The following is a 20,572-nucleotide window of genomic DNA, read 5'->3' on the forward strand; positions in this document are numbered from 1 at the left end:
CTGTACTTGCTGAAACTCCCATCTTGTAACAGACATACCTTGTTCTCACAATCTTACCATCAACTTTGAAGATCTTCAGCTGCAAGACGAAAATATAAGCTTTGCATCTTAAGTTTGAAGCAAGATTAAAATCTAAGCTTTACATAAAAAATTGGAGCCCGACAGCTGGGAAAGAAATGTCAATTCTGCACTAAAAAATGCTTAAAAAGGTGTACCCAGTGCACGAGACTCCCGCCACTGTGAGGTCTGGGGAGGGTCACAATGTACACAGCCTTACCCCTGCTTCACGGAGAGGTTGTTTCCCGACTCAAACCTGTGACCACTAGGTCGCAATGGAGCAACCTCACCATTGTGCCAAGGTTTGCCCTCTGCACTAAAAAATGCTTACTTGATTCAAATGACATATTCAATTTAACCGTACTTTCTAAGAAGTAGCTCCTAAATCTTGATTAACTTAAGATATTGAGAAATTCCTTAATTAGTTCTGATGACTAAGTTTAGAAGGTTTGACAATATCCCTAAGCTAAATAAAATACCGATCTGATATACTTTTAATCTAGAGAACTTGATAGATTCTAGGATTCTACATGGAATCAGAAGAGCTGTGATGCAGATACATCAGCAAAAGAGGCTTATTTTGATGGGAATAAGTCTAGGTTAGGTTATATATATGTTGGGCCTTTGGTCCCATGGGTTTTCAATGTAATAGGTCACTTTTATGGACCTAAAGTAGGAAAATAGGTTGCATATGGGATTAGCTTCTATATCTAATTTATTTATTTTCATGTTTTAGTGTTTTAAATTGAACCGGTCCAAAACTAGTTTGAACCAATGGTTCAATTTAAGTGACTTGAATCACCTTTCTTTTATTTGCTTTCATTTTAAGTTGGGTCCACACCTCTCCACGAATTTGAGAGAGGTTGTGAAGTGTAATTAGAGTCGGCTAGGAGCTTTTACACTCCTAGGCTGATTAGGAATATGGCCATTGGCCTATGACCACTATAAATAAAACAATTCGGTGGGGGTTTATTCTCACCTTTGAATTTTGAAAAATCTCTCTTTTGAGCTGCTGCTCTGCAACTTGTTCATCATTGCTGAAGATTGTCTTGTGTGTGATCAAGACTGGTGGTATTGTTGTTTGATCCAATCGACACCTTGCGGTGCGAAGCCCGGGTGGTTCTTTTGAAGCTCTCCTTCAAGTTTTTGAAGTTCTTTCTTTCAAGTTCAAGTTCCAGGTCTGATTTGCATTCAAGTTCTACAACTTTCAAGCTGCTGCCAAGAGAATTCTGCCACTACAGTATGTTCAAATCATTCCCCACCCCAATCCTTCTTCTCCTAATCCTCTACAGACCTAACCCTAACATTCCCCCTCTTGTTTTTAATTTTCCCATAACCTAAAACCTACACAGACCAAACCCACCATCACAATCTGCCCATATTCCCATCGAGTACTCCCCTGCCTCATAGAGGAACTCGATCCACTTTGTGGCCCCATCCTCCCACTCAAACCCTAGAAAACCCCACTTTTATTAAAACCCCATAAACCCTAATTCCTGCCCAGCCTATTACCACCATCAAAACCTTTCCATAACTTGGCCCAGTGTCTCTGTTAGATATATGGCCAGAATACCGTGGGGGTATTCTGGACCTCTTTTCTTTGTTATTTTATTAGTTTTGTATTATGTGATTTAGTCCCACATTGCTACCGTACAGATGTTTACTGTTTTATTACTCTTATAAATAAAGAGTGTGTGGGATGAATAGATCATCCAAGCTTTCCCTAATTTTAAATCTGTCCACATGGTATCAGAGCAGATTTCGAGTTAGGGACAAAACCCCTCCTTCGAATTTCAGTTTTCTTCTCCCTCTCTTTCGATCTTCTTCTCTTCTAGTTCTCTCTTTCTTCTCCTTTGTTCTCCATTCCCATATAGGGCAGCACTGATGAGGTGATCATACGATCCAGTTGCTGCCCCCATTACCTCTTTTATGCACTATAATTCTGCTCGATAAGGACCTGCCAAGCCTGTCTGCGATATTGGATCTTCAGTTTTTTTTTGGAGCTTGCTTCTACAACAACTACAAGGCATTAACTCCTTCCTTTGAAGACCACAAACTGCAGCAGGATTCTTTTTTTATTGGTTCAGTTCTTATCTACAGATTTGAAGACCTCCTTGAGATCGATCCTACTATCACAGGTTTTTTTTGCAAAACCTTGACACCTATCGATCTTGGAGTTGTTGCAGCCCAGTGTTCTTGATTTTTCTGCAGGCTGTTTCTTCCAGTATAGAGGGTTAATTGACCTTAGTTGAAGCCATTTTTCTGCAGAATTTTTGGACTCCTTATTATCCTCATCGATTTCAGCAATTCAGGTTTTATCAAAAAACCCTGACATTATCGATATAGGACTCTTCACTGCTGCTGTCTCTGATTTTTGGAGTTAGTTCAGCCTTCACTTGAAGACATTATTGGACTTCTTTACTGGCAGTATGGGTGACTCTCTCGATTCTTTAGCTACTTCAGATCAGCCACCTACCGATGGTCACCACAAGACTGACTACCACAGCTTCACACCAAATCCTATTAAACTTGATGGCTCGAATTACCTTTTATGGTCCAGATCTGCCTCCTTTGCCATTGCTGGCCGTGGTCTCACCAGCCATATTAATGGCACTAGTGTTCAACCCTCGCTGCCCAGTGCCCCGCTCGGGACAGTGGCTTGCTAATAATGGTGTTCTCATGTCCTACTTAATTGGTTCAATGACTACGATTTGCAAGATAACTTTCTTCTTCTAGACACGCCTACACGATTTGGGCTGCTTGCAAGGAAACCTACGGGCAGCTTGGCAATGATGCCGGTATATGAACTTAGGTAGAAGGTCCTCCATACCACTCAAGGTGAACTTTCGGGCCAAGTACTATGCTACTCTACGCATCATGGCAGCAATTAGACCACTTCTCCGACTTCCACCCGTCTACGATTCGATATTGCTTCCTATAAGAAGCATGTGGACAAGATCAGGGTCTATGATTTTTTGGCTGGCTTGAATGTGGAGTATGATCCAATTCGTGTTCAAGTGTTGGGCCATAAGCCTTTTCCCACACTCGAACAATCTTATGCATTGGTTTCATCTGAGGAGAACCGTTGGGCTGCCATGTTGCACCCTCCTATTACTGATAGATCAGCTCTCAAGGCTGCTGCCCCGGCCCCTTCTGCACCTAGTGGCACTGCTTCTCTTGGTGATTCTACTACAGGGACTGTTGTTTGTGAGCACTGTCACAAACCCTATCACACCAAAGAGAAGTGCTGGAAACTTCATGGGAAACCGGCTGATTTTGAAGCTAAACGGGCTGCCAAGACAAAGATAAAGACAAAGACCAAGGCCCATCGATCGAGATCAGTATCGCAGCCCCTACTACATCGACATCGGTCTATCCCAGGATGATCTAGTGCCCTCCTACGTATGCTCGTGACTTCCGCCGCTGCTTACTACATCGCCATCGCCGTTCCTTCACTCCTTCAGTTCACACTTTGCCCGGTCAGTATTCCATTTGTAGGTCATTGTGCTTCGTGGCTTCCCATCCTCGATCATAGATTCTGGAGCTACAGATCATATGACCGGTTCCTCTAGTCTGTTTCATAGATATTCTCCCACTTCTGGGAAAGATAAGGTCAAAGTGGCTGATGGGTCCCTTTCTTCAATATCTGGAAAAGGACTCATCAACTGCACTTCCTCTCTTCCCTTGTCTTCTGTTTTACATATTCCTAATTTTACTACTAACCTTCTTTCCATTAGTAGTATTACTCGTGATCTTAACTGCAAAGTCACTTTTTTTCCATCTCATTGTGTGTTTCAGGATCGGACTCGGGAAGACGATTGGATTGGGTAAAGTGCATGGTGGCCATGCACTGCTTGATGACGGTCGCTTCTCTCCACCACCATTGCCTTCTCCGCTGCATCAGAACTCCTTGGTCTCTTCTGAACTTTACCAGTGGCACTCTCGGTTAGGTCACCCCCCTTTAGGAATTTTAGCTCATTTATTTCCTAGTTTGGTCACCCTACATACTAAGGATGACTTTTTTTGTGAGGCTTGTGTTCTGGCCAAACAGACATGTTCAACTTATCCTATTTCAAATAAAAGGAGTTCTTCTTGTTTTAATTTGGTACATTCGATGTTTGGGGCCCTAGTCGCAAGCCCTCTATTTCGGTCATTGGTTTGTCTCTTTTATTGATTGTCATTCTCGAACACTTGGGTATATCTTTTGCACACTAAAAATCAGGTTTTCTCATGTTTTCAGCATTTTCATAAGATGATTCAAACTCGGCCGTGCTACTCTCCAAATATTGAGAAGTGATAATGGAACCGAAGCCATCAATCACAATTTCAAAAATATTTGGCTGATCATGGCATTATTCACCAAACTAGTTGTGTTGATACCCGCCGAATGGTGTGGCAGAAAGAAAAAACCGCTACTTGTTGGAAATGGCTCGGCTTTGATGTTCATGAGGAATGTTCCTTCTCAATATGGGGGATGCGGTTCTCACTCCCGCCTATCTCATCAATAGGCTCCCTTCTCGGGTTCTTAATTCCCGTACCCCCTCTGATATTTTACTGGGCCATTCCTCCTTTATTGTCCCTCCCAAAGTATTTGGGTGTGTGTGTTATGCTAGGGATACCAGATCTCTAGGCAAACTTGAGCCTCGTGGGCTCCGTTGTATTTTCTTGGGTTATTCTCCAACCCAGAAAGGTTATAAGTGTTACCATTCCCCTTCCCGTCGTACCTTGGTGAGTATGGATGTTGTTTTCCATGAGACCCTTTCTTATTATTCTTCACCATTTCTTCAAGGGGAGAGTTCTAGTGAAGATGTGCCCTTTGAGATTCCTCCACTAGAGGTTCCTCTGGCTGCTGTTCAGCCTCCTTTGACTCCTTTGACGGCACCCACGGCTGCTGCCCAGCCTCCTTTGATTGATGCCCAACCTCCTCCGGCTGTTCCTCCCTCACCTAATAGGAATCCTTTACAGGGGGAGACTATAGAAAATAGTGTTGTTAATATTCCTATTCAGGGGAAGCTGACTCTAGTTCAGAGAACTATTGGTGAATTTCAGAAGAGAATTGACAACTCCAACATACTTACCTACACAAGGGGCAGAACCAACAGAGGGCAGTTGCACTCCACTTTAGCACCAATACCCATCCAATTGCCTGCTCTAGACCCAGATCCTCCATCTCCTGGTAATCCCTCTTCTTCCGACCTACCTATTGCTCACCGCAAAGGTACTAGGACTTGTACTTTACATCCCATATCTTGTGTTGTTTCTTATAGTTCTCTTTCTCCATCTTTTCATGCTTTTGTATCTTCTCTTTCTTCTGTTTCGATTTCTAAAACTTGGCAGGAAGCATCTACAGATGGAAAGTGGAAGGCAACAATGTTGGAAGAAATGAGAGCACTACATAAAAATAATACATGGGAGCTTGTGACTCTTCCTCCGGGAAAGAAACCAGTTGGATGTAGATGGGTCTTCGTGGTCAAACAGAAGGCTGATGGTTCTGTGGATCGATATAAGGCACGTCTGGTTGCAAAGGGGTTCACCCAAACTTATGGAGTTGACTATCAAGAGACCTTTGTCCTAGTGGCGAAGCTCAACACTGTCCGGGTGCTATTATCGTGTGCTGTAAATCTTGGGTGGGATCTTCAACAATTAGATGTAAAGAATGCCTTCCTCCATGGGGAGCTTGAGGAGGAGGTATATATGGGCATTCCACCAGGCTTCTCTGATGACAGAACTAAGGGCAAGGTCTGTAGACTGAAGCGTGCACTTTATGGGCTGAAACAATCACCTAGGGCATGGTTTGGCAGATTTCACAAGGCTATGATTTCAGCAGGTTATAGGCAGAGTAATGCTGATCACACTTTGTTTATCAGACTAGTTGGTGACAAGGTAACTCTTCTCATAGTCTATGTGGATGATATTGTGGTCACTGGTAATGATGGTGATGCTATCAGGGATTTGAAGCTCCTCCTTGGCCGTGAGTTTGAGGTCAAAGATCTTGGTCCTCTGAAATATTTTCTAGGGATAGAAGTTGCTCGCTTCTTCAAAGGGCATCTTTCTTTCTCAAAAAAAATATGTCCTCGATCTATCGATCGAAACAGGGCTGCTAGGTGTCATCCTTGATACTCCTATGGAAGCTACTACAAAACTTAGGGAGAAAGAGGGTGAGCCTGTTGACAAGGGTGTTTATCGGTTAGTGGGCAAGTTAATCTACCTTTCTCACACACGACCTGACATTGCAGTTGCTGTGAGTTTGGTGAGCCAGTTTATGCATGATCCCTATTCCTCTCATATGTATGCAGTCTGTCGTATCTTGAGGTATTTGAAGTTTGCTGCAGGAAAGGGAATCCTTCTATCTCCCACGGGTCACCTTAAGATTGAAGCCTATACTAATGCCGATTGGGCTGGTTCTCCTGACAGGAAATCTATCTCTGGTTACTGTTCCTTTGTTGGTGGGAACCTTGTCATATGGCGTAGCAAGAAGCAGAATGTTGTGGCCAGGTCCAGTGCTGAAGCCGAGTTTCGTGCGATGGCCCAAGGAATTTGTGAACTTCTGTGGCTTAGAGGATTATTGCAGGATATCGGTGTTGCTGTCCATCTTCCCATGATGCTTGACAATAAAGCAGCCATTAGCATTGCTCATAACCCTGTCCAACATGATCGTACTAAGCACGTGGAGGTTGACCGACATTTCATCAAGGAGGAGCTTGAGGCCGGCTTCATTTGTGTTCCCTTTGTAAAGTCTACTGATCAACTGGCTGATGTGTTCACTAAGGGATTGAGTAGCAAGCTGTTTCACCCTATCTTAGTCAAGTTGGGCATGCATGATATATATGCTCCAACTTGAGGGGGAGTGTTAGATATATGGCCAGAATACCGTGGGGGTATTCTGGACCTCTTTTCTTTGTTATTTTATTAGTTTTGTATTATGTGGTTTAGTCCCACATTGCTACCGTACAGATGTTTACTGTTTTATTACTCTTATAAATAAAGAGTGCTTGGGATGAATAGATCATCCAAGCTTTCCCTAATTTTAAATCTGTCCACAGTCTCATTCTCCACTAGGGAAACTCAATCCAAGTCCCAACCCTAAACTCCCATTCTAAATCCTAGATTCCTTCAATTTTCATTATTTAAAAACCCGAAACCCTAAATCTGATTTGTTGTTAAGTCTAGTTTACACACTTCCCTCCATCAAAACATCTCAGGACCTTCAATGATAGACTCCCCTACCTTCACTTGACATAATCCATACATCAAACCCTAACCCTAATTTCACCAAAAAACTCTATTTTGACCTAGCCGATTCACCTGTTCATAACAGATCCTGGTTGATTGCCTCCGAGTTGGTATCCTACCAATCTAGGACTACATTAGCTGGTATCAGTTGTTTACTAGGAGGCTGCCTGGTTCCCATTGAAGTCATAAGGAGGCCCATTCAGGTTCCTATCATTGGCCAATAAGGAAGTTTAAAAATAGGCCAAAAAAAGCTCATAATTTCTATACATCTGCTGATTTATAGCTTTTGTTTGGTGTATTCTCCTGTGGCTGCAGCCTTGCATATCAATCACCATTTATACCACTCTTGAGGAATTTAATCTCAATTTAACTCTGCTTTGTATAAGAAACTATCCTGAGTATCCTTATTCTTATCTTTGTCCTTCCTAAGCATATAATTAAGAGTGTCATGCCATATATATATATAATGTATGGCTAAGCAATTGACACGCGGCTGATTTAAAAGACGTGTTTCAGTCACTATCTCTCATTATGGATAGTCAAGCCAACACTGGGCCCATACTAATATAGTGAAAACTCTAAGCCAAACTAATGAGGAAAACAGTGTTTTTTACATGTGGAATGCCTCGGTGAGGTTTTTGAAGAATTTCTCCAAGATCCACAGCTCAAGAGATCACCGACATAAAAGTCAAAAGAGGAATAGTAAAAAAGTCAATCATTGTAGCACTCCAGTCCAAAATTACTTTCGGTCCCTTTTGACACAAAAGACAAAGTTACCAGGCGCATGCAGCACCTTTTTCGCAATTCAAGAAAGCTAATCATCAAGATTCCTCCGCATATCACGCAGGATTTCACGAAACTTTACCCGTGACTCTGCAAGAAGCCTCTGAAGGTTTTCCAAGTCTATAAAAAACACCTTGGCAAGAAGAAGAGGGAGGCGATTTGAACGCTCTTAGCATTAGAACGTTTAATTGCCCAGCAACATCATTCCAAGTTTTCATTTTCAAATTTCTTTTGAGTTTGTAAGTCAAGGTCTCGTATGTTAGCAACAGGAACCAATTCTTTGTAATACATTAATCATCCCATCCAAGTATCTGTCAGAGTACCGTTCAAGCATCTGTAAGTTTTATCCAATTTCTCAGTTTTTCTCAATCAATTTTATTCAAGTCTGTCTGCTTTTGATTATATCATGTTTGTAATTCAAGATCTCCTTTAATATTATAATTTTACTCTTGGTAGTCCAAGGAGGAGGTTTCTTCTTAAGTCTGAAGTAGAAGGTTTTACAAATTTGACTGATTTGGGGGATAAAATCCGTACATAATTGAGACTTCCTACAAATCTTTGGAGCTGTTTTTTATTAAGAATTTGATCAGGGAATTTATCTGCAAAAGCAATTGACCTTTTAATTGGAACGATTTTTCCCTGATAGATTTAGTGTCCTAAAAATCGGATCTTTGTGTGAAGTAATTCCATTTTTTTTCTGGGAGAGGACTAAGCCACTAATTTTCATAGTGTGGAAGAAACTGTTTAAATGTTTGAAGTGTTGTTCAATAGATTTGGAAAATTCGAGGACATCATCGATGTAGACTATTATAAAATTTCCAAAAGGATTTAAAATATCATTCATAATGTTTTGAAATTCGCTAGGGGCATTTTTTAGGCAAAATGGCATTACATTCCATTCATAATGGCCAAATGGTGTAGTAAAAGCTGTTTTGTATTGATCGTCTTTGTGGATTTGGATTTGCCAGAATCCTGACTTCATATCAAATTTGGAAAATATAGTAGCTTGGTAAAGCTTCTGGAGCAGGTCTTTTTTGTTAGGTATAGGATACCTTATCCACTGTAAAGCATCATTTAAAGGTTTATAATTGATTACTAATCGAGGTGTGCCTCTTTCGATTTCAGCATTTTTATTGACATAAAAAGCTGCACAACCCCATGGGGACTTGCTTTTGCTGATCAACCTTTTGTCAAGGAGGTTTTGTATTTCTTTTTTACAAGTTTCTTGAAGTTCTTGATTCATTTGGATAGGTCTTGCTTTGGTAGGAATGTTTTTCTCAAGGAACCCCGGTTCATAAGGTAGCCGAACAATATGTTTTTTGCGGAACCAAAAAGCATCAGGAAATTCGGAACAGAGGTCTTTTTCAAACCGTTCTTTGATATTGGGTATTTGTTTTTGTATGGTTTTATCGCAGAGTTTCTATTCAACATATTTATGCGCTACTTCTTGTTTTAGGTAATTAAGATGCTTTTGTTTGCTATTGATTAAGTTAACAGTAGGTTGTGTAGAAAAAGCTACAGCTTTGTGAAGATCAATTTGTTTTGTTTGGGCTGGTTCTAAGAATTCAAAATCAACTTGTCTTCCTAAGATTTGGGCAGAAATTCCTTGGTTGGTTACTGTAAAAGGTTTAATAAGTTCGAGGAATGGTTGTCATAAGATTACTTCAGTATTCAGATCTTTTACTAAAATAAAGACTTGTTTAAGACAGGTTCCTCGGTTACAGATGTGAACAGAACCATAGCAAGTCTACATCTAGAAAACCAAAGATTACATGAACAAATAAGGACTTTCAAACTACTAGGATTACAGACACAGTAATGTAGCCCAAGGATTTTATGAAGAACGATCTAGGCCTCCTTCTCCTACAAATAACCCAACCTCACCAACACAAACAGAAATGCAATATGAAGAGAAAATTAGAGTTGTTTCTTTAGAAGAATTCCAGATAGACAAACCGAAACTCAGGAAGGATTTTCATCTCCCCAAAAACAAAGAGAAAAGAGATTGGTTTTTTAGCCATTTCTCTGAAGAACAGCAGCAACAGATTAAAAATCTTTGGCATGAGAAAATGAATACTATTAAAACCAATATAATGTTTTTCACATATCTAGACTATATACAAGTAGTAAGAATATTAGTTACCTTTTTACAAACATAGGTTAACCAGGATGCTCAATAAAATTATGCAGAAATGAAAGAGTGCATTAGTGTCTTGTGTGCAAGAGTGATTAGAAAACAAGAGTAAAATTATAATATTAAAGGAGATCTTGAATTACAAACATGATATAATCAAAAGTAGACAGACTTGAATAAAATTGATTGAGAAAAACTGAGAAATTGGATAAAACTTACAGATGCTTGAACGGTACTCTGAGAGATACTTGGATGGGATGATTAATGTATTACAAAGAATTGGTTCCAGTTGCTAACATACGAGACCTTGACTTACAAACTCAAAAGAAATTTGAAAATGAAAACTTGGAATGATGTTGTTGGGCAATGAAACGTTCCAATGCTAAGAGCGTTCAAATCGCCTCCCTCTTCTTCTTGCCAAGGTGCTTTTTATAGACTTGGAAAACCTTCAGAGGCTTCTTGCAGAGTCACGGGTAAAGTTCTCGTGAAATCCTACGTGATATGCGGAGGAATCTTGATGATTAGCTTTCTTGAATTGCGAAAAAGGTGTTGCATGCGCCTGGTAACTTTGTCTTTTGTGTCAAAAGGCACCGCAAGTAATTTTGGACTGGAGTGCTACAGTGATTTTGACTTTTTTACTATTCCTCTTTTGACTTTTATGTCGGTGATCTCTTGAGCTGTGGATCTTGGAGAAATTCTTCAAAAACCTCACTGAGGCATTCCACGTGTAAAAAGCACTGTTTTCCTCATTGGTTTGGCTTAGAGTTTTCACTGTATTAGTATGGGCCCAGTGTTGGTGTGACTATCCATAATCAGAGATAGTGACTGAGACACGTCTTTTAAATCAGCCGCGTGTCAATTGCTTAGCCATTCTTTTGTTGTCGTCATGGCTGACGATTTTCCAACATTAGGGCTTGGAAACTAGCCCTTGGGCTTATCAAGGGTCGTTCTTGATGTTTGGCCCATGGATCTTCCAGTAGATCTTGCAGAGGAGGAGGAGAACTGTTGGCTAAGAAAGTCTAGTCCATCATCTGGATCTTGGGCAAATTGACCTTTATGAAGATGAGGGGTAATGGATCCAATACTTGATCATTCATCATCGTCATCACCTTCCTCAGTGTCCAATTCTACAAGCTGGGCTTCAATTTCAGCTTGCTTAGCTTTAAGTTGAAGGCGTTTACTGTTATTGGACTTGTCGGATAGAGTTATTTGGGGTTTAGTTTTGAGTGTGGTTAAGGCTTTGATGAGAGCTTCTTTGGTGCATTTACTGAGGTCACACTTGTCCCACCATTTTACTTTGAATCCTCTGATAAGAACAGGAATAGACCATTCAGGAGTTTCAACCCTTTTAATAATATATTCCCAATACATGATCCATGCTAAACGGCATTGGACAAAGAATCTGAGGAGGTCCGGTTGTTTGGGGATCTGTTCAGTATGCTGGCAGAATATCTAGTAGGCTTCAAAAACCGGATCTGGTAGGATGTCAAGAATTGGGCCAAAAGTAGCCCACCATCTGGGGAACCAATGGGGAATTGGGCTGGAGAACTTGTAGTCAAAGCAAAAGAACCAAGAGTGTTGGTTCTTACTGTTTTGGTATAAGAATGCATGGTGCCAGGCATCCATATAGTCAAAATAGTGATATTCCTGGGGTTGATAATTTTGGGAAAATCTTTTTGTAGTGAGAGGGTGTGTACCCCAGTCTTTTGGGCCAAGAATCTGAAGGATAGTTACTGAATTATGGGAGACTAGGTTAGGATCACTTTTATCAAAATTCTATTTTAGTCTGATAGAGTCACTGTCTACTAGGATGAATTCATAAAATTCTTGGGTTTTTGTGCTATTTGGGGAATAAAAATGCCAACCTTGGTAGAAGATTCTTTGGGCAATTTCTAGAGGGGATTTGCATCCTTTGGTGAATTGTTCATCAAGGGAAAAAAGATCTTGGTAAAAAGATTTTTGGACGTATTGGCTTCTGGGAATGTTTTGGGAGGAGATTGGTCTGGAAATTGTGACGGAAGAACTTGGTCGAGCAATTGAGTGTGAGGATTTGGTTGCTGGAACTAATTGGGTAGAACTGTTTGCCACAATTTGAGTGAAAGGAATATTTGTACTGATCTGTTTGGATGGAGAGACTTTTATCAATTGGTTTGAGGGAACTGATTTGGCATAGGAGTCTTTGGATTTGACTGAGGTTTTGGGAATAGGAGGCTCCTTTGGAGCCATAATGAAAGAAATAGTTTTTGGACCCTGCAGGAATTCACGGGTGAGGAAATCAGGAATGAAATTCATATCTCCTTTTATATAAGTGATGTCAAAATCAAAACTTGATAAAAGAGCTTGCCATCAAGCAAAAATTTGTTTGGAAGCAATATTTTGAATATCATTTTTTAAAACTTGTTTTGCTGCACTACAATCAACTCTAACAAGAAATCTTTTATTTATTAAATCTCCTTGAAATTTTTGTATGCATAAAACTACGGATAAAACTTCTTTTTTGATGGTGTTGTAATTTCTTTGAGCTTGGTTCCATATTCCCGAAGGGAACTGGACAAGTTGTTCTTTTCCCCCTTGAACCTGCTTAAGTATACCTCCATAACCTAAATCTGAAGCATCAGTTTCGACAATTTTGAATAAGGTAGGATCTGCAAGATGGAGACAGGGAATTTCTTTGACTAGTTTTTTTATTTTTTGAACAGCTGTAGTTTGGTCAGTAGTCCAAGGAGGAGGTTTCTTCTTAAGTCTGAAGTATAAGGTCTTACAAATTTGACTGATTTGGGGGATAAAATCACGTACATAATTGAGACTTCCTACAAATCTTTGGAGCTGTTTTTTATCAAGAATTTGATCAGGGAATTTATCTGCAAAAGCAATTGACCTTTCAATTGGAACGATTTTTCCCTGATAGATATAGTGTCCTAAAAATCGGATCTTTGTGTGAAATAATTCCATTTTTTTCTGGGAGAGGACTAAGCCACTAATTTTCATAGTGTGGAAGAAACTGTTTAAATGTTTGAAGTGTTGTTCAATAGATTTGGAAAATTCGAGGACATCATCGATGTAGACTATTATAAAATTTTCAAAAGGATTTAAAATATCATTCATAATGTTTTGAAATTCGCTAGGGGCATTTTTTAGGCAAAATGGCATTACATTCCATTCATAATGGCCAAATGGTGTAGTAAAATCTGTTTTGTATCGATCGTCTTTGTGGATTTGGATTTGCCAGAATCCTGACTTCATATCAAATTTGGAAAATATAGTAGCTTGGTAAAGCTTCTGGAGCAGGTCTTTTTTGTTAGGTATAGGATACCTTATCCACTGTAAAGCATCATTTAAAGGTTTATAATTGATTACTAATCGAGGTGTGCCTCTTTCGATTTCAGCATTTTTATTGACATAAAAAGTTGCACAACTCCATGGGGACTTGCTTTTGCTGATCAACCTTTTGTCAAGGAGGTCTTGTATTTCTTTTGTACTAGTTTCTTGAAGTTCTTGATTCATTTGGATAGGTCTTGATTTGGTAGGAATGTTTTTTCTCAAGGAACCCCGGTTCATAAGGTAGCCGAACAATATGTTTTTTGTGGAACCAAAAAGCATCAGGAAATTCGAAACATAGGTCTTTTTCAAATGATATTGGATATTTGTTTTTGTATGGTTTTATTGCAGAGTTTCTGTTCAACATATTTGTGCGCTACTTCTTGTTTTAGGTAATTAAGATGCTTTTGTTTGTTATTGATTAAGTTAATAGTAGGTTGTATAGAAAAAGCTACAGCTTTGAGAAGGTCAATTTGTTTTGTTTGGGCTGGTTCTAAGAATTCAAAATCAACTTGTCTTCCTAAGATTTGGGCAGAAATTCCTTGGCTGGTTACTGTAAAAGGTTTAATAAGTTCGAGGAATGGTTGCCCTAAGATTACTTCAGTATTCAGATCTTTTACTAAAATAAAGACTTGTTTAAGACAGGTTCCTTGGTTACAGATGTGAACATCAGAGAGTTTATAATTTACATTAAGTCTAGATCCATTTGCTCCTGTTAGTTTTTGTGTTGATTTTTCAAAATATTGCGTCGGGACTAATCCTTCTTGTATACAATTTAATTGTGCCCCTGAATCTATTAATGCAACAATGCTTATTTTGTGAGAATAGGATATTACAAGGGTTATATTTACATACCATTGTTGACATGAAACATTGTTGATAAGATCTATGAATTCTTTTTCATTGCTCATTTGTGGTTCTTCTTCTTCTTCTATTTCAATGTATTGTTGGATTTTCTTTAGTTTTGCTATATCAGCCTTGATATTTTTAATTTCAGTTTTAAGATCATTAGTGGTGGCTTCTAGATTTGTTAGCCGTATATGGTCTGATGTTTGTGAAGAAATGGGAGTTTTTCCAAATCTTTTATAAATTTGTTTTATATCGTAAGAGTCGGCTTTAGTTTGAGGATTAGCTGTTGATAATTGCTATATGAGTTCTTGGGCATGTTGAAGATATAATTTTTTGGTATTCCTATCTTTGATTTGATCAACAAAATTAAAAAATTCTTCTGGTTTCTCAAAATTCTTCATTCCTAGACTTGTGTGTATCATGTTAATGGATTTAGATTCTTCTGATTCGTCACAATCATCACAAAATATTCCTTGACTACAAGTGCAAGGGGAGATTTGTTCTTCAGTGTTTGATTCTATTTGATTAATTTCGTTGTCTTCAGACTCAGTTTCTGAGTCGGATCTGATTTCTTCTAAATCAGCTAAGAGTTGGATTTTGGTATCATCAGGCATAATTAGAGAATTTATCTTTTTGGCAAGTCTGCAGTATTTGGCAATGTGTCCTGGTTTACCACAATTGTAACATCTAGGCTTCTGGGTGGATTTTGGTTTTTGGAATGATTTTTTGTAAGAATTTTGTCCTGTTATTCTTTTATTATCCGATTCTTTCCCTGGTATTTGTTTTCTATTATAAAATCTATTCCTTGTGTTTCTATTATGTCTATGGGTTTTATGCCTTCTATGCGGAGTTTCTTTGGATTCAAACCCAAATTGTTCGCAAAATCCTCCTAGTTCTGTTTTATAAGATTTAGATTCCTTTCTGATTTGTTTTCTGAGTTTGATGTCAGTGCACAAGGCTAGGCCTTCCTTGTGAACTAAACTTATAAGATCTCCATATGTAAGGTTCTGATAAGGGATATCTCCATTGTTTTCCTCTCTCAATTTTTGTTTTAATTTTTCAGAAAATAAACTAGGAAGTCCTGTAATAAATTTTTCTTTCCAACATGGAAGATTGACATCTTCTCTTGTTAGGATTTTTGTCATAAATGTGTCTTTATACCATTTAAAGTCATGTAGTTTTTTACATTTGAGGTTTGATAATTGTTCGGAGGATCTATCCTTGAGTCTCGTTGGATCTCCTAGGAAGTACTTAGTTATGCTGAAAATAAGGGTATTAACTGCATCTCCAATTGTTTGGTTATTGACAAGGATAGGAATTCCTGCTTCAGTGATTTGTATTGCATTTAATATTGATTCCTTTTCTTCTGGGCTAAGAACGTTATCTCACCATCCTTTGAGTTGACCAGTAAATCCAGAGATAATTATTTCTGCAATGGCTTGGTCAGGTATTTCTTTGATACGATGGGCATTGCTGACCATGGTCATTTCTTGGAGTTTGTTGGCTAAATTGTAATCAGACATTCCATCTATGTTCCATTCATAGATGATGCCACTTTGATAATTTGCTTGTAAAAATTCTTTTCTATTTTCGATTTGGAGATCTGGGTAAGTAGGTCGGGGATAGTAATTTGTTGACATGTAAGAGCTGGTTATAGCATTAACGTGTTCTTCTTCGTCACTGGATGTTTCAGAGGGAGCAAGTTTTCGTATGGTAGAGATAGAACTACCTTGTGTCTCTTTTTGGGGTGTGTTGGGGATGACTAAGGAATGTAATCTTGTAGAAACTTGGTCTAAGAAATCTTTACCTTCTTGTGTGTTGAGATTTTTTAGACTTTTATTTGATATAGTAAAAGGTTTGAATAGCATAGTCGTTGAAGAGTTGCTTTTATCTGTTATAATAGGAGACTGGGACTCTGTATGTAGATCTTTTTGGACAAGATTTTCTATTCTGATCAGTTGGTGTCCTATAGTTTGTAAATATTGGTTTGTATAATTGACTTGTTCAATAACCTTTTTTGATCCATCAGTTACTCCGTCAATAGATCGGAAAGGTGTTGTAGGAACTTCTATATTATTGACTTTTAGTTTTATTTTTGAGGACGGAGGGTGGATTGATTCAAGGATCTTATCCTCTGCCGTTGTCCAAGCACGAAAGATTTTTTTGTTTACATTAATGTTTGTAAAAGGGTAACTAATATTCTTATTACTTGTATAGATGTCTAGATATGTGAAAAACATTATATTGGTTTTAATAGTATTCATCTTCTCATACCAAAGATTTTTAATCTGTTGTTGCTGTTCTTCAGAGAAATGGCTAAAAAACCAATCTCTTTTCTCTTTGTTTTTGGGGAGATGAAAATCCTTCCTGAGTTTCGGTTTGTCTATCTGGAATTCTTCTAAAGAAACAACTCTAATTTTCCCTTCATGTTGCATTTCTGTTTGTGTTGGTGAGGTTGGGTTATTTGTAGGAGAAGGAGGCCTAGATCGTTCTTCATAAAATCCTTGGGCTACATTACTATGTGTCTGTAATCCTAGTAGTTTGAAAGTCCTTATTTGTTCATGTAATCTTTGGTTTTCTAGATGTAGACTTGCTATGGTAGAAGCAGAGGCATTGGAGGTTGAAGCTCGGCTGGGTACTTGGCTGAGGTTTTCAAAATCCTCCAGACTTGTTTTTGCTTTCTCATTTTTTTTATGGAACGTGACTGTGACAGTTCCATCATGGCTTTGATTTATATACTCAATTTCAGCATTTGGTTCAATAGGTGGTTCTAGAGATGGACATTGAAGACACCAATTGGTTGGAAACTTGACATCTTTCCAACTTATGGTTTTTGGTGGGACAGTTCGAGAATGGACAAAGTCGGTTTCTATAAACGTAGTTTGTCCTTTGATGGTTCTTTTAAGGGCTCTGGATCTTACAGTCTTCATGGCTTTGTACTGGATTCGGTGAACTATTGCAATGGCAATAGAACCCCTCTTCATTTTGTAACCACTTGTGTTGATGTTAACTTTCAGGGCATCAAGTAGATTGGCATCATTAAGAGGGAGGTTGATATCAGGGTAACAGTTGAAGTAGATTGGTCCTTTATAAAGGCTTGTTTCTATCATCCCTAAGAGAGAGTCTTCAAAATCTATAAATCGTTGGTCTCTGAGTGCGAGAAGGAGAGAGACGTTGAGTCCTTCCCTATGGAGAGGTTTGATGGCAACTTGGATGAGTCCTATATGGATGTAATTGAAATCTTTTTTAAGTTTGTTGAGGTTGGCTGGCTCTAGAAGTTGGATTTCTTCCATATCAGGAGAGTAGTTAATAGTTTGTTTAACGGTCTTGATAGTTTCGCGGAAACTGTACCAATCTTGTTTGTAGACTTCTTTGGTCGGGAGTTTAGGCATCGTCCAATCTTGAAGGGATTGGTCAGGATCACCTGTGAATTCTTCATCACTGATGATGTTATTGTGCGAACTAGGTTCGCCTACCAGTCGCGAAGACATTGACCTATTTATTCGACTCATGGTTATCGGTATTATCCCCCTATACGTAGATCACACTTTTAGCCACCAAAGGGTGAAGGGTGATTCAGTGCTAACAACCGATAGCGGGACTTACACTTGTCTGCCCAACACGGCTCCAAAAAGCAACCAAAACCCCCGACGCAACTCCCAGAGGACGGTATAAAAGGAGAGGATTGCAACAAAAAAGAAAAAGTCGACAGAAATAGATCTGGCTCTGATACCAGTAGGTTAACCAGGATGCTCAATAAAATTATGCAAAAATGAAAGAGTGCATTAGTGTCTTGTATGCAAGAGTGATTAGAAAACAAGAGTAAAATTATAATATTAAAGGAGATCTTGAATTACAAACATGATATAATCAAAAGCAGACAAACTTGAATAAAATTGATTGAGAAAAACTGAGAAATTGGATAAAACTTACAGATGTTTGAACGGTACTCTGAGAGATACTTGGATGGGATGATTAAGGTATTACAAAGAATTGGTTCCAGTTGCTAACATACGAGACCTTGACTTACAAACTCAAAAGAAATTTGAAAATGAAAACTTGGAATGATGTTGCTGGGCAATGGAACGTTCCAATGCTAAGAGCGTTCAAATCGCCTCCCTCTTCTTCTTGCCAAGGTGTTTTTTATAGACTTGGAAAACCTTTAGAGGCTTCTTGTAGAGTCACAGGTAAAGTTCTCGTGAAATCCTGCGTGATATGCGGAGGAATCTTGATGATTAGCTTTCTTGAATTGCGAAAAAGGTGTTGCATGCGCCTGGTAACTTTGTCTTTTGTGTCAAAAGGCACCGAAAGTAATTTTGGACTAGAGTGCTACAGTGATTGACTTTTTTACTATTCATCTTTTGACTTTTATGTCGGTGATCTCTTGAGCTGTGGATCTTGGAGAAATTCTTCAAAAACCTCACCGAGGCATTCCACGTGGAAAAAATACTGTTTTCCTCATTGGTTTGGCTTAGAGTTTTCACTATATTAGTATGGGCCCAGTGTTGGCTTGACTATCCATAATCAGAGATAGTGACTGAGACACGTCTTTTAAATCAGCCGCGTGTCAATTGCTTAGCCATTCTTTTGTTGTCGTCATGGCTAACGATTTTCCAACATTAGGGCTTGGAAACTAGCCCTTGGGCTTATCAAGGGTCGTTCTTGATGTTTGGCCCATGGATGTTCTAGTAGATCTTGCAGAGGAGGAGGAGAACTGTTGGCTAAGAAAGTCTAGTCCATCATCTGGATCTTGGGCAAATTGACCTTCATGAAGATGAGGGGTGATGGATCCAATACTTGATCATTCATCATCGTCATCACCTTCCTCAGTGTCCAATTCTGCAAGCTGGGCTTCAATTTCAGCTTGCTTAGCTTTAAGTTGAAGGCGTTTACTGTCACTAGACTTGTCGGATAGAGTTATTTGGGGTTTGGTTTTGAGTGTGGTTAAGGCTTTGATGAGAGCTTCTTTGGTGCATTTACTGAGGTCACACTTGTCCCACCATTTTACTTTGAATCCTCTGATAAGAACATGAATAGACCATTCAGGAGTTTCAACCCTTTCAATAGCATATTCCTAATACATGATCCATGCTAAACGGCATTGGACAAAGAATCTGAGGAGGTCCGGTTGTTCGGGGATTTGTTCAGTATGCTGGCAGAATATCTGGTAGGCTTCAAAAATCGGATCTGATAGGATGTCAAGAATTGGGCCAAAAGCAGTCCACCATCTGGGGAACCAATGGGGAATTGGGCTGGAGAACATGTAGTCAAAGTAAAAGAACCAAATGTGTTGGTTCTTACTGTTTTGGTATAAGAATGCATGGTGCCAGGCATCCATATAGTCAAAATAGTGATATTCCTGGGGTTGATAATTTTGGGAAAATCTTTTTGTAGTGAGAGGGTGTGTACCCCAATCTTTTGGGCCAAGAATCTGAAGGATAGTTACTGAAGTATGAGAGACTAGGTTAGGATCACTTTTATCAAAATTCTGTTTTAGTCTGATAGAGTCAGTGTCTACTAGGATGAATTCATAAAATTCTTGTATAGATCTATAGATATATAGATATTTATGCAAATGCGGTAATTTCCAGTCGTCCAAGGTGCTTTGTATGTCTAGGTGTGGGAAACACGCAAGGTGCACGACCGGGTAGCGTTCTATTACCCATATATCTGAAAACCTAAGATAACTATATTGATGGAACTTCAGTCTTCTAATTGCCATGCTACAGTTTAGTTCCCCATTTTCATTCCAAAACTCTGAATTGAAGTGTCAACCATTAGAAACCATAGATTTCTCATAGTGTTACAACATAGCCATGGGAAGGACTCTCTTGAATGAGCAGTCTCAAACCATTCTTGTGCAACCTTACTATGTTTTGACAAACAGTTAGTACTAATGAAATTTCTCTGTTTTTTTCTTTTCTTCTTTTGGCGGGAGCCTTGTGCAGTGGGTACACCTTTTTTCTTCTTTCCTAGTGTGATGTTATTATTTAGATATTTTAATTAATAGACAGGTCCTTACCATCAAATTGATGAGGGTATAGAACGGAAATGAAGTACTTTTGGTTTTGAGAACTTCTATACTATTTAATTCATGTCCAGTGAAACTTTTCTACATTTAAGCATAGTTTCTGGTACTTTATTCGTTTGGTTACCAGCCTAGTACCTTCTGTTCACTGATTTGTTTTGGTAGCCCAT

General features: G+C 38.9%; 1 protein-coding gene across 2 annotated transcripts in view; it reads left to right on the forward strand.

The window, feature by feature from the left end:
• The window catches only part of LOC122660937 (origin of replication complex subunit 2), a 35,712-nt gene that overhangs the window by 12,666 nt on the left and 2,474 nt on the right, over window positions 1-20,572 (forward strand). The gene's annotated exons all lie outside the window — the stretch shown is intronic.

Source organism: Telopea speciosissima, chromosome 5, assembly GCF_018873765.1.
Source record: "Telopea speciosissima isolate NSW1024214 ecotype Mountain lineage chromosome 5, Tspe_v1, whole genome shotgun sequence".
In the NCBI taxonomy this organism is placed as follows: Eukaryota; Viridiplantae; Streptophyta; class Magnoliopsida; order Proteales; family Proteaceae; genus Telopea; species Telopea speciosissima.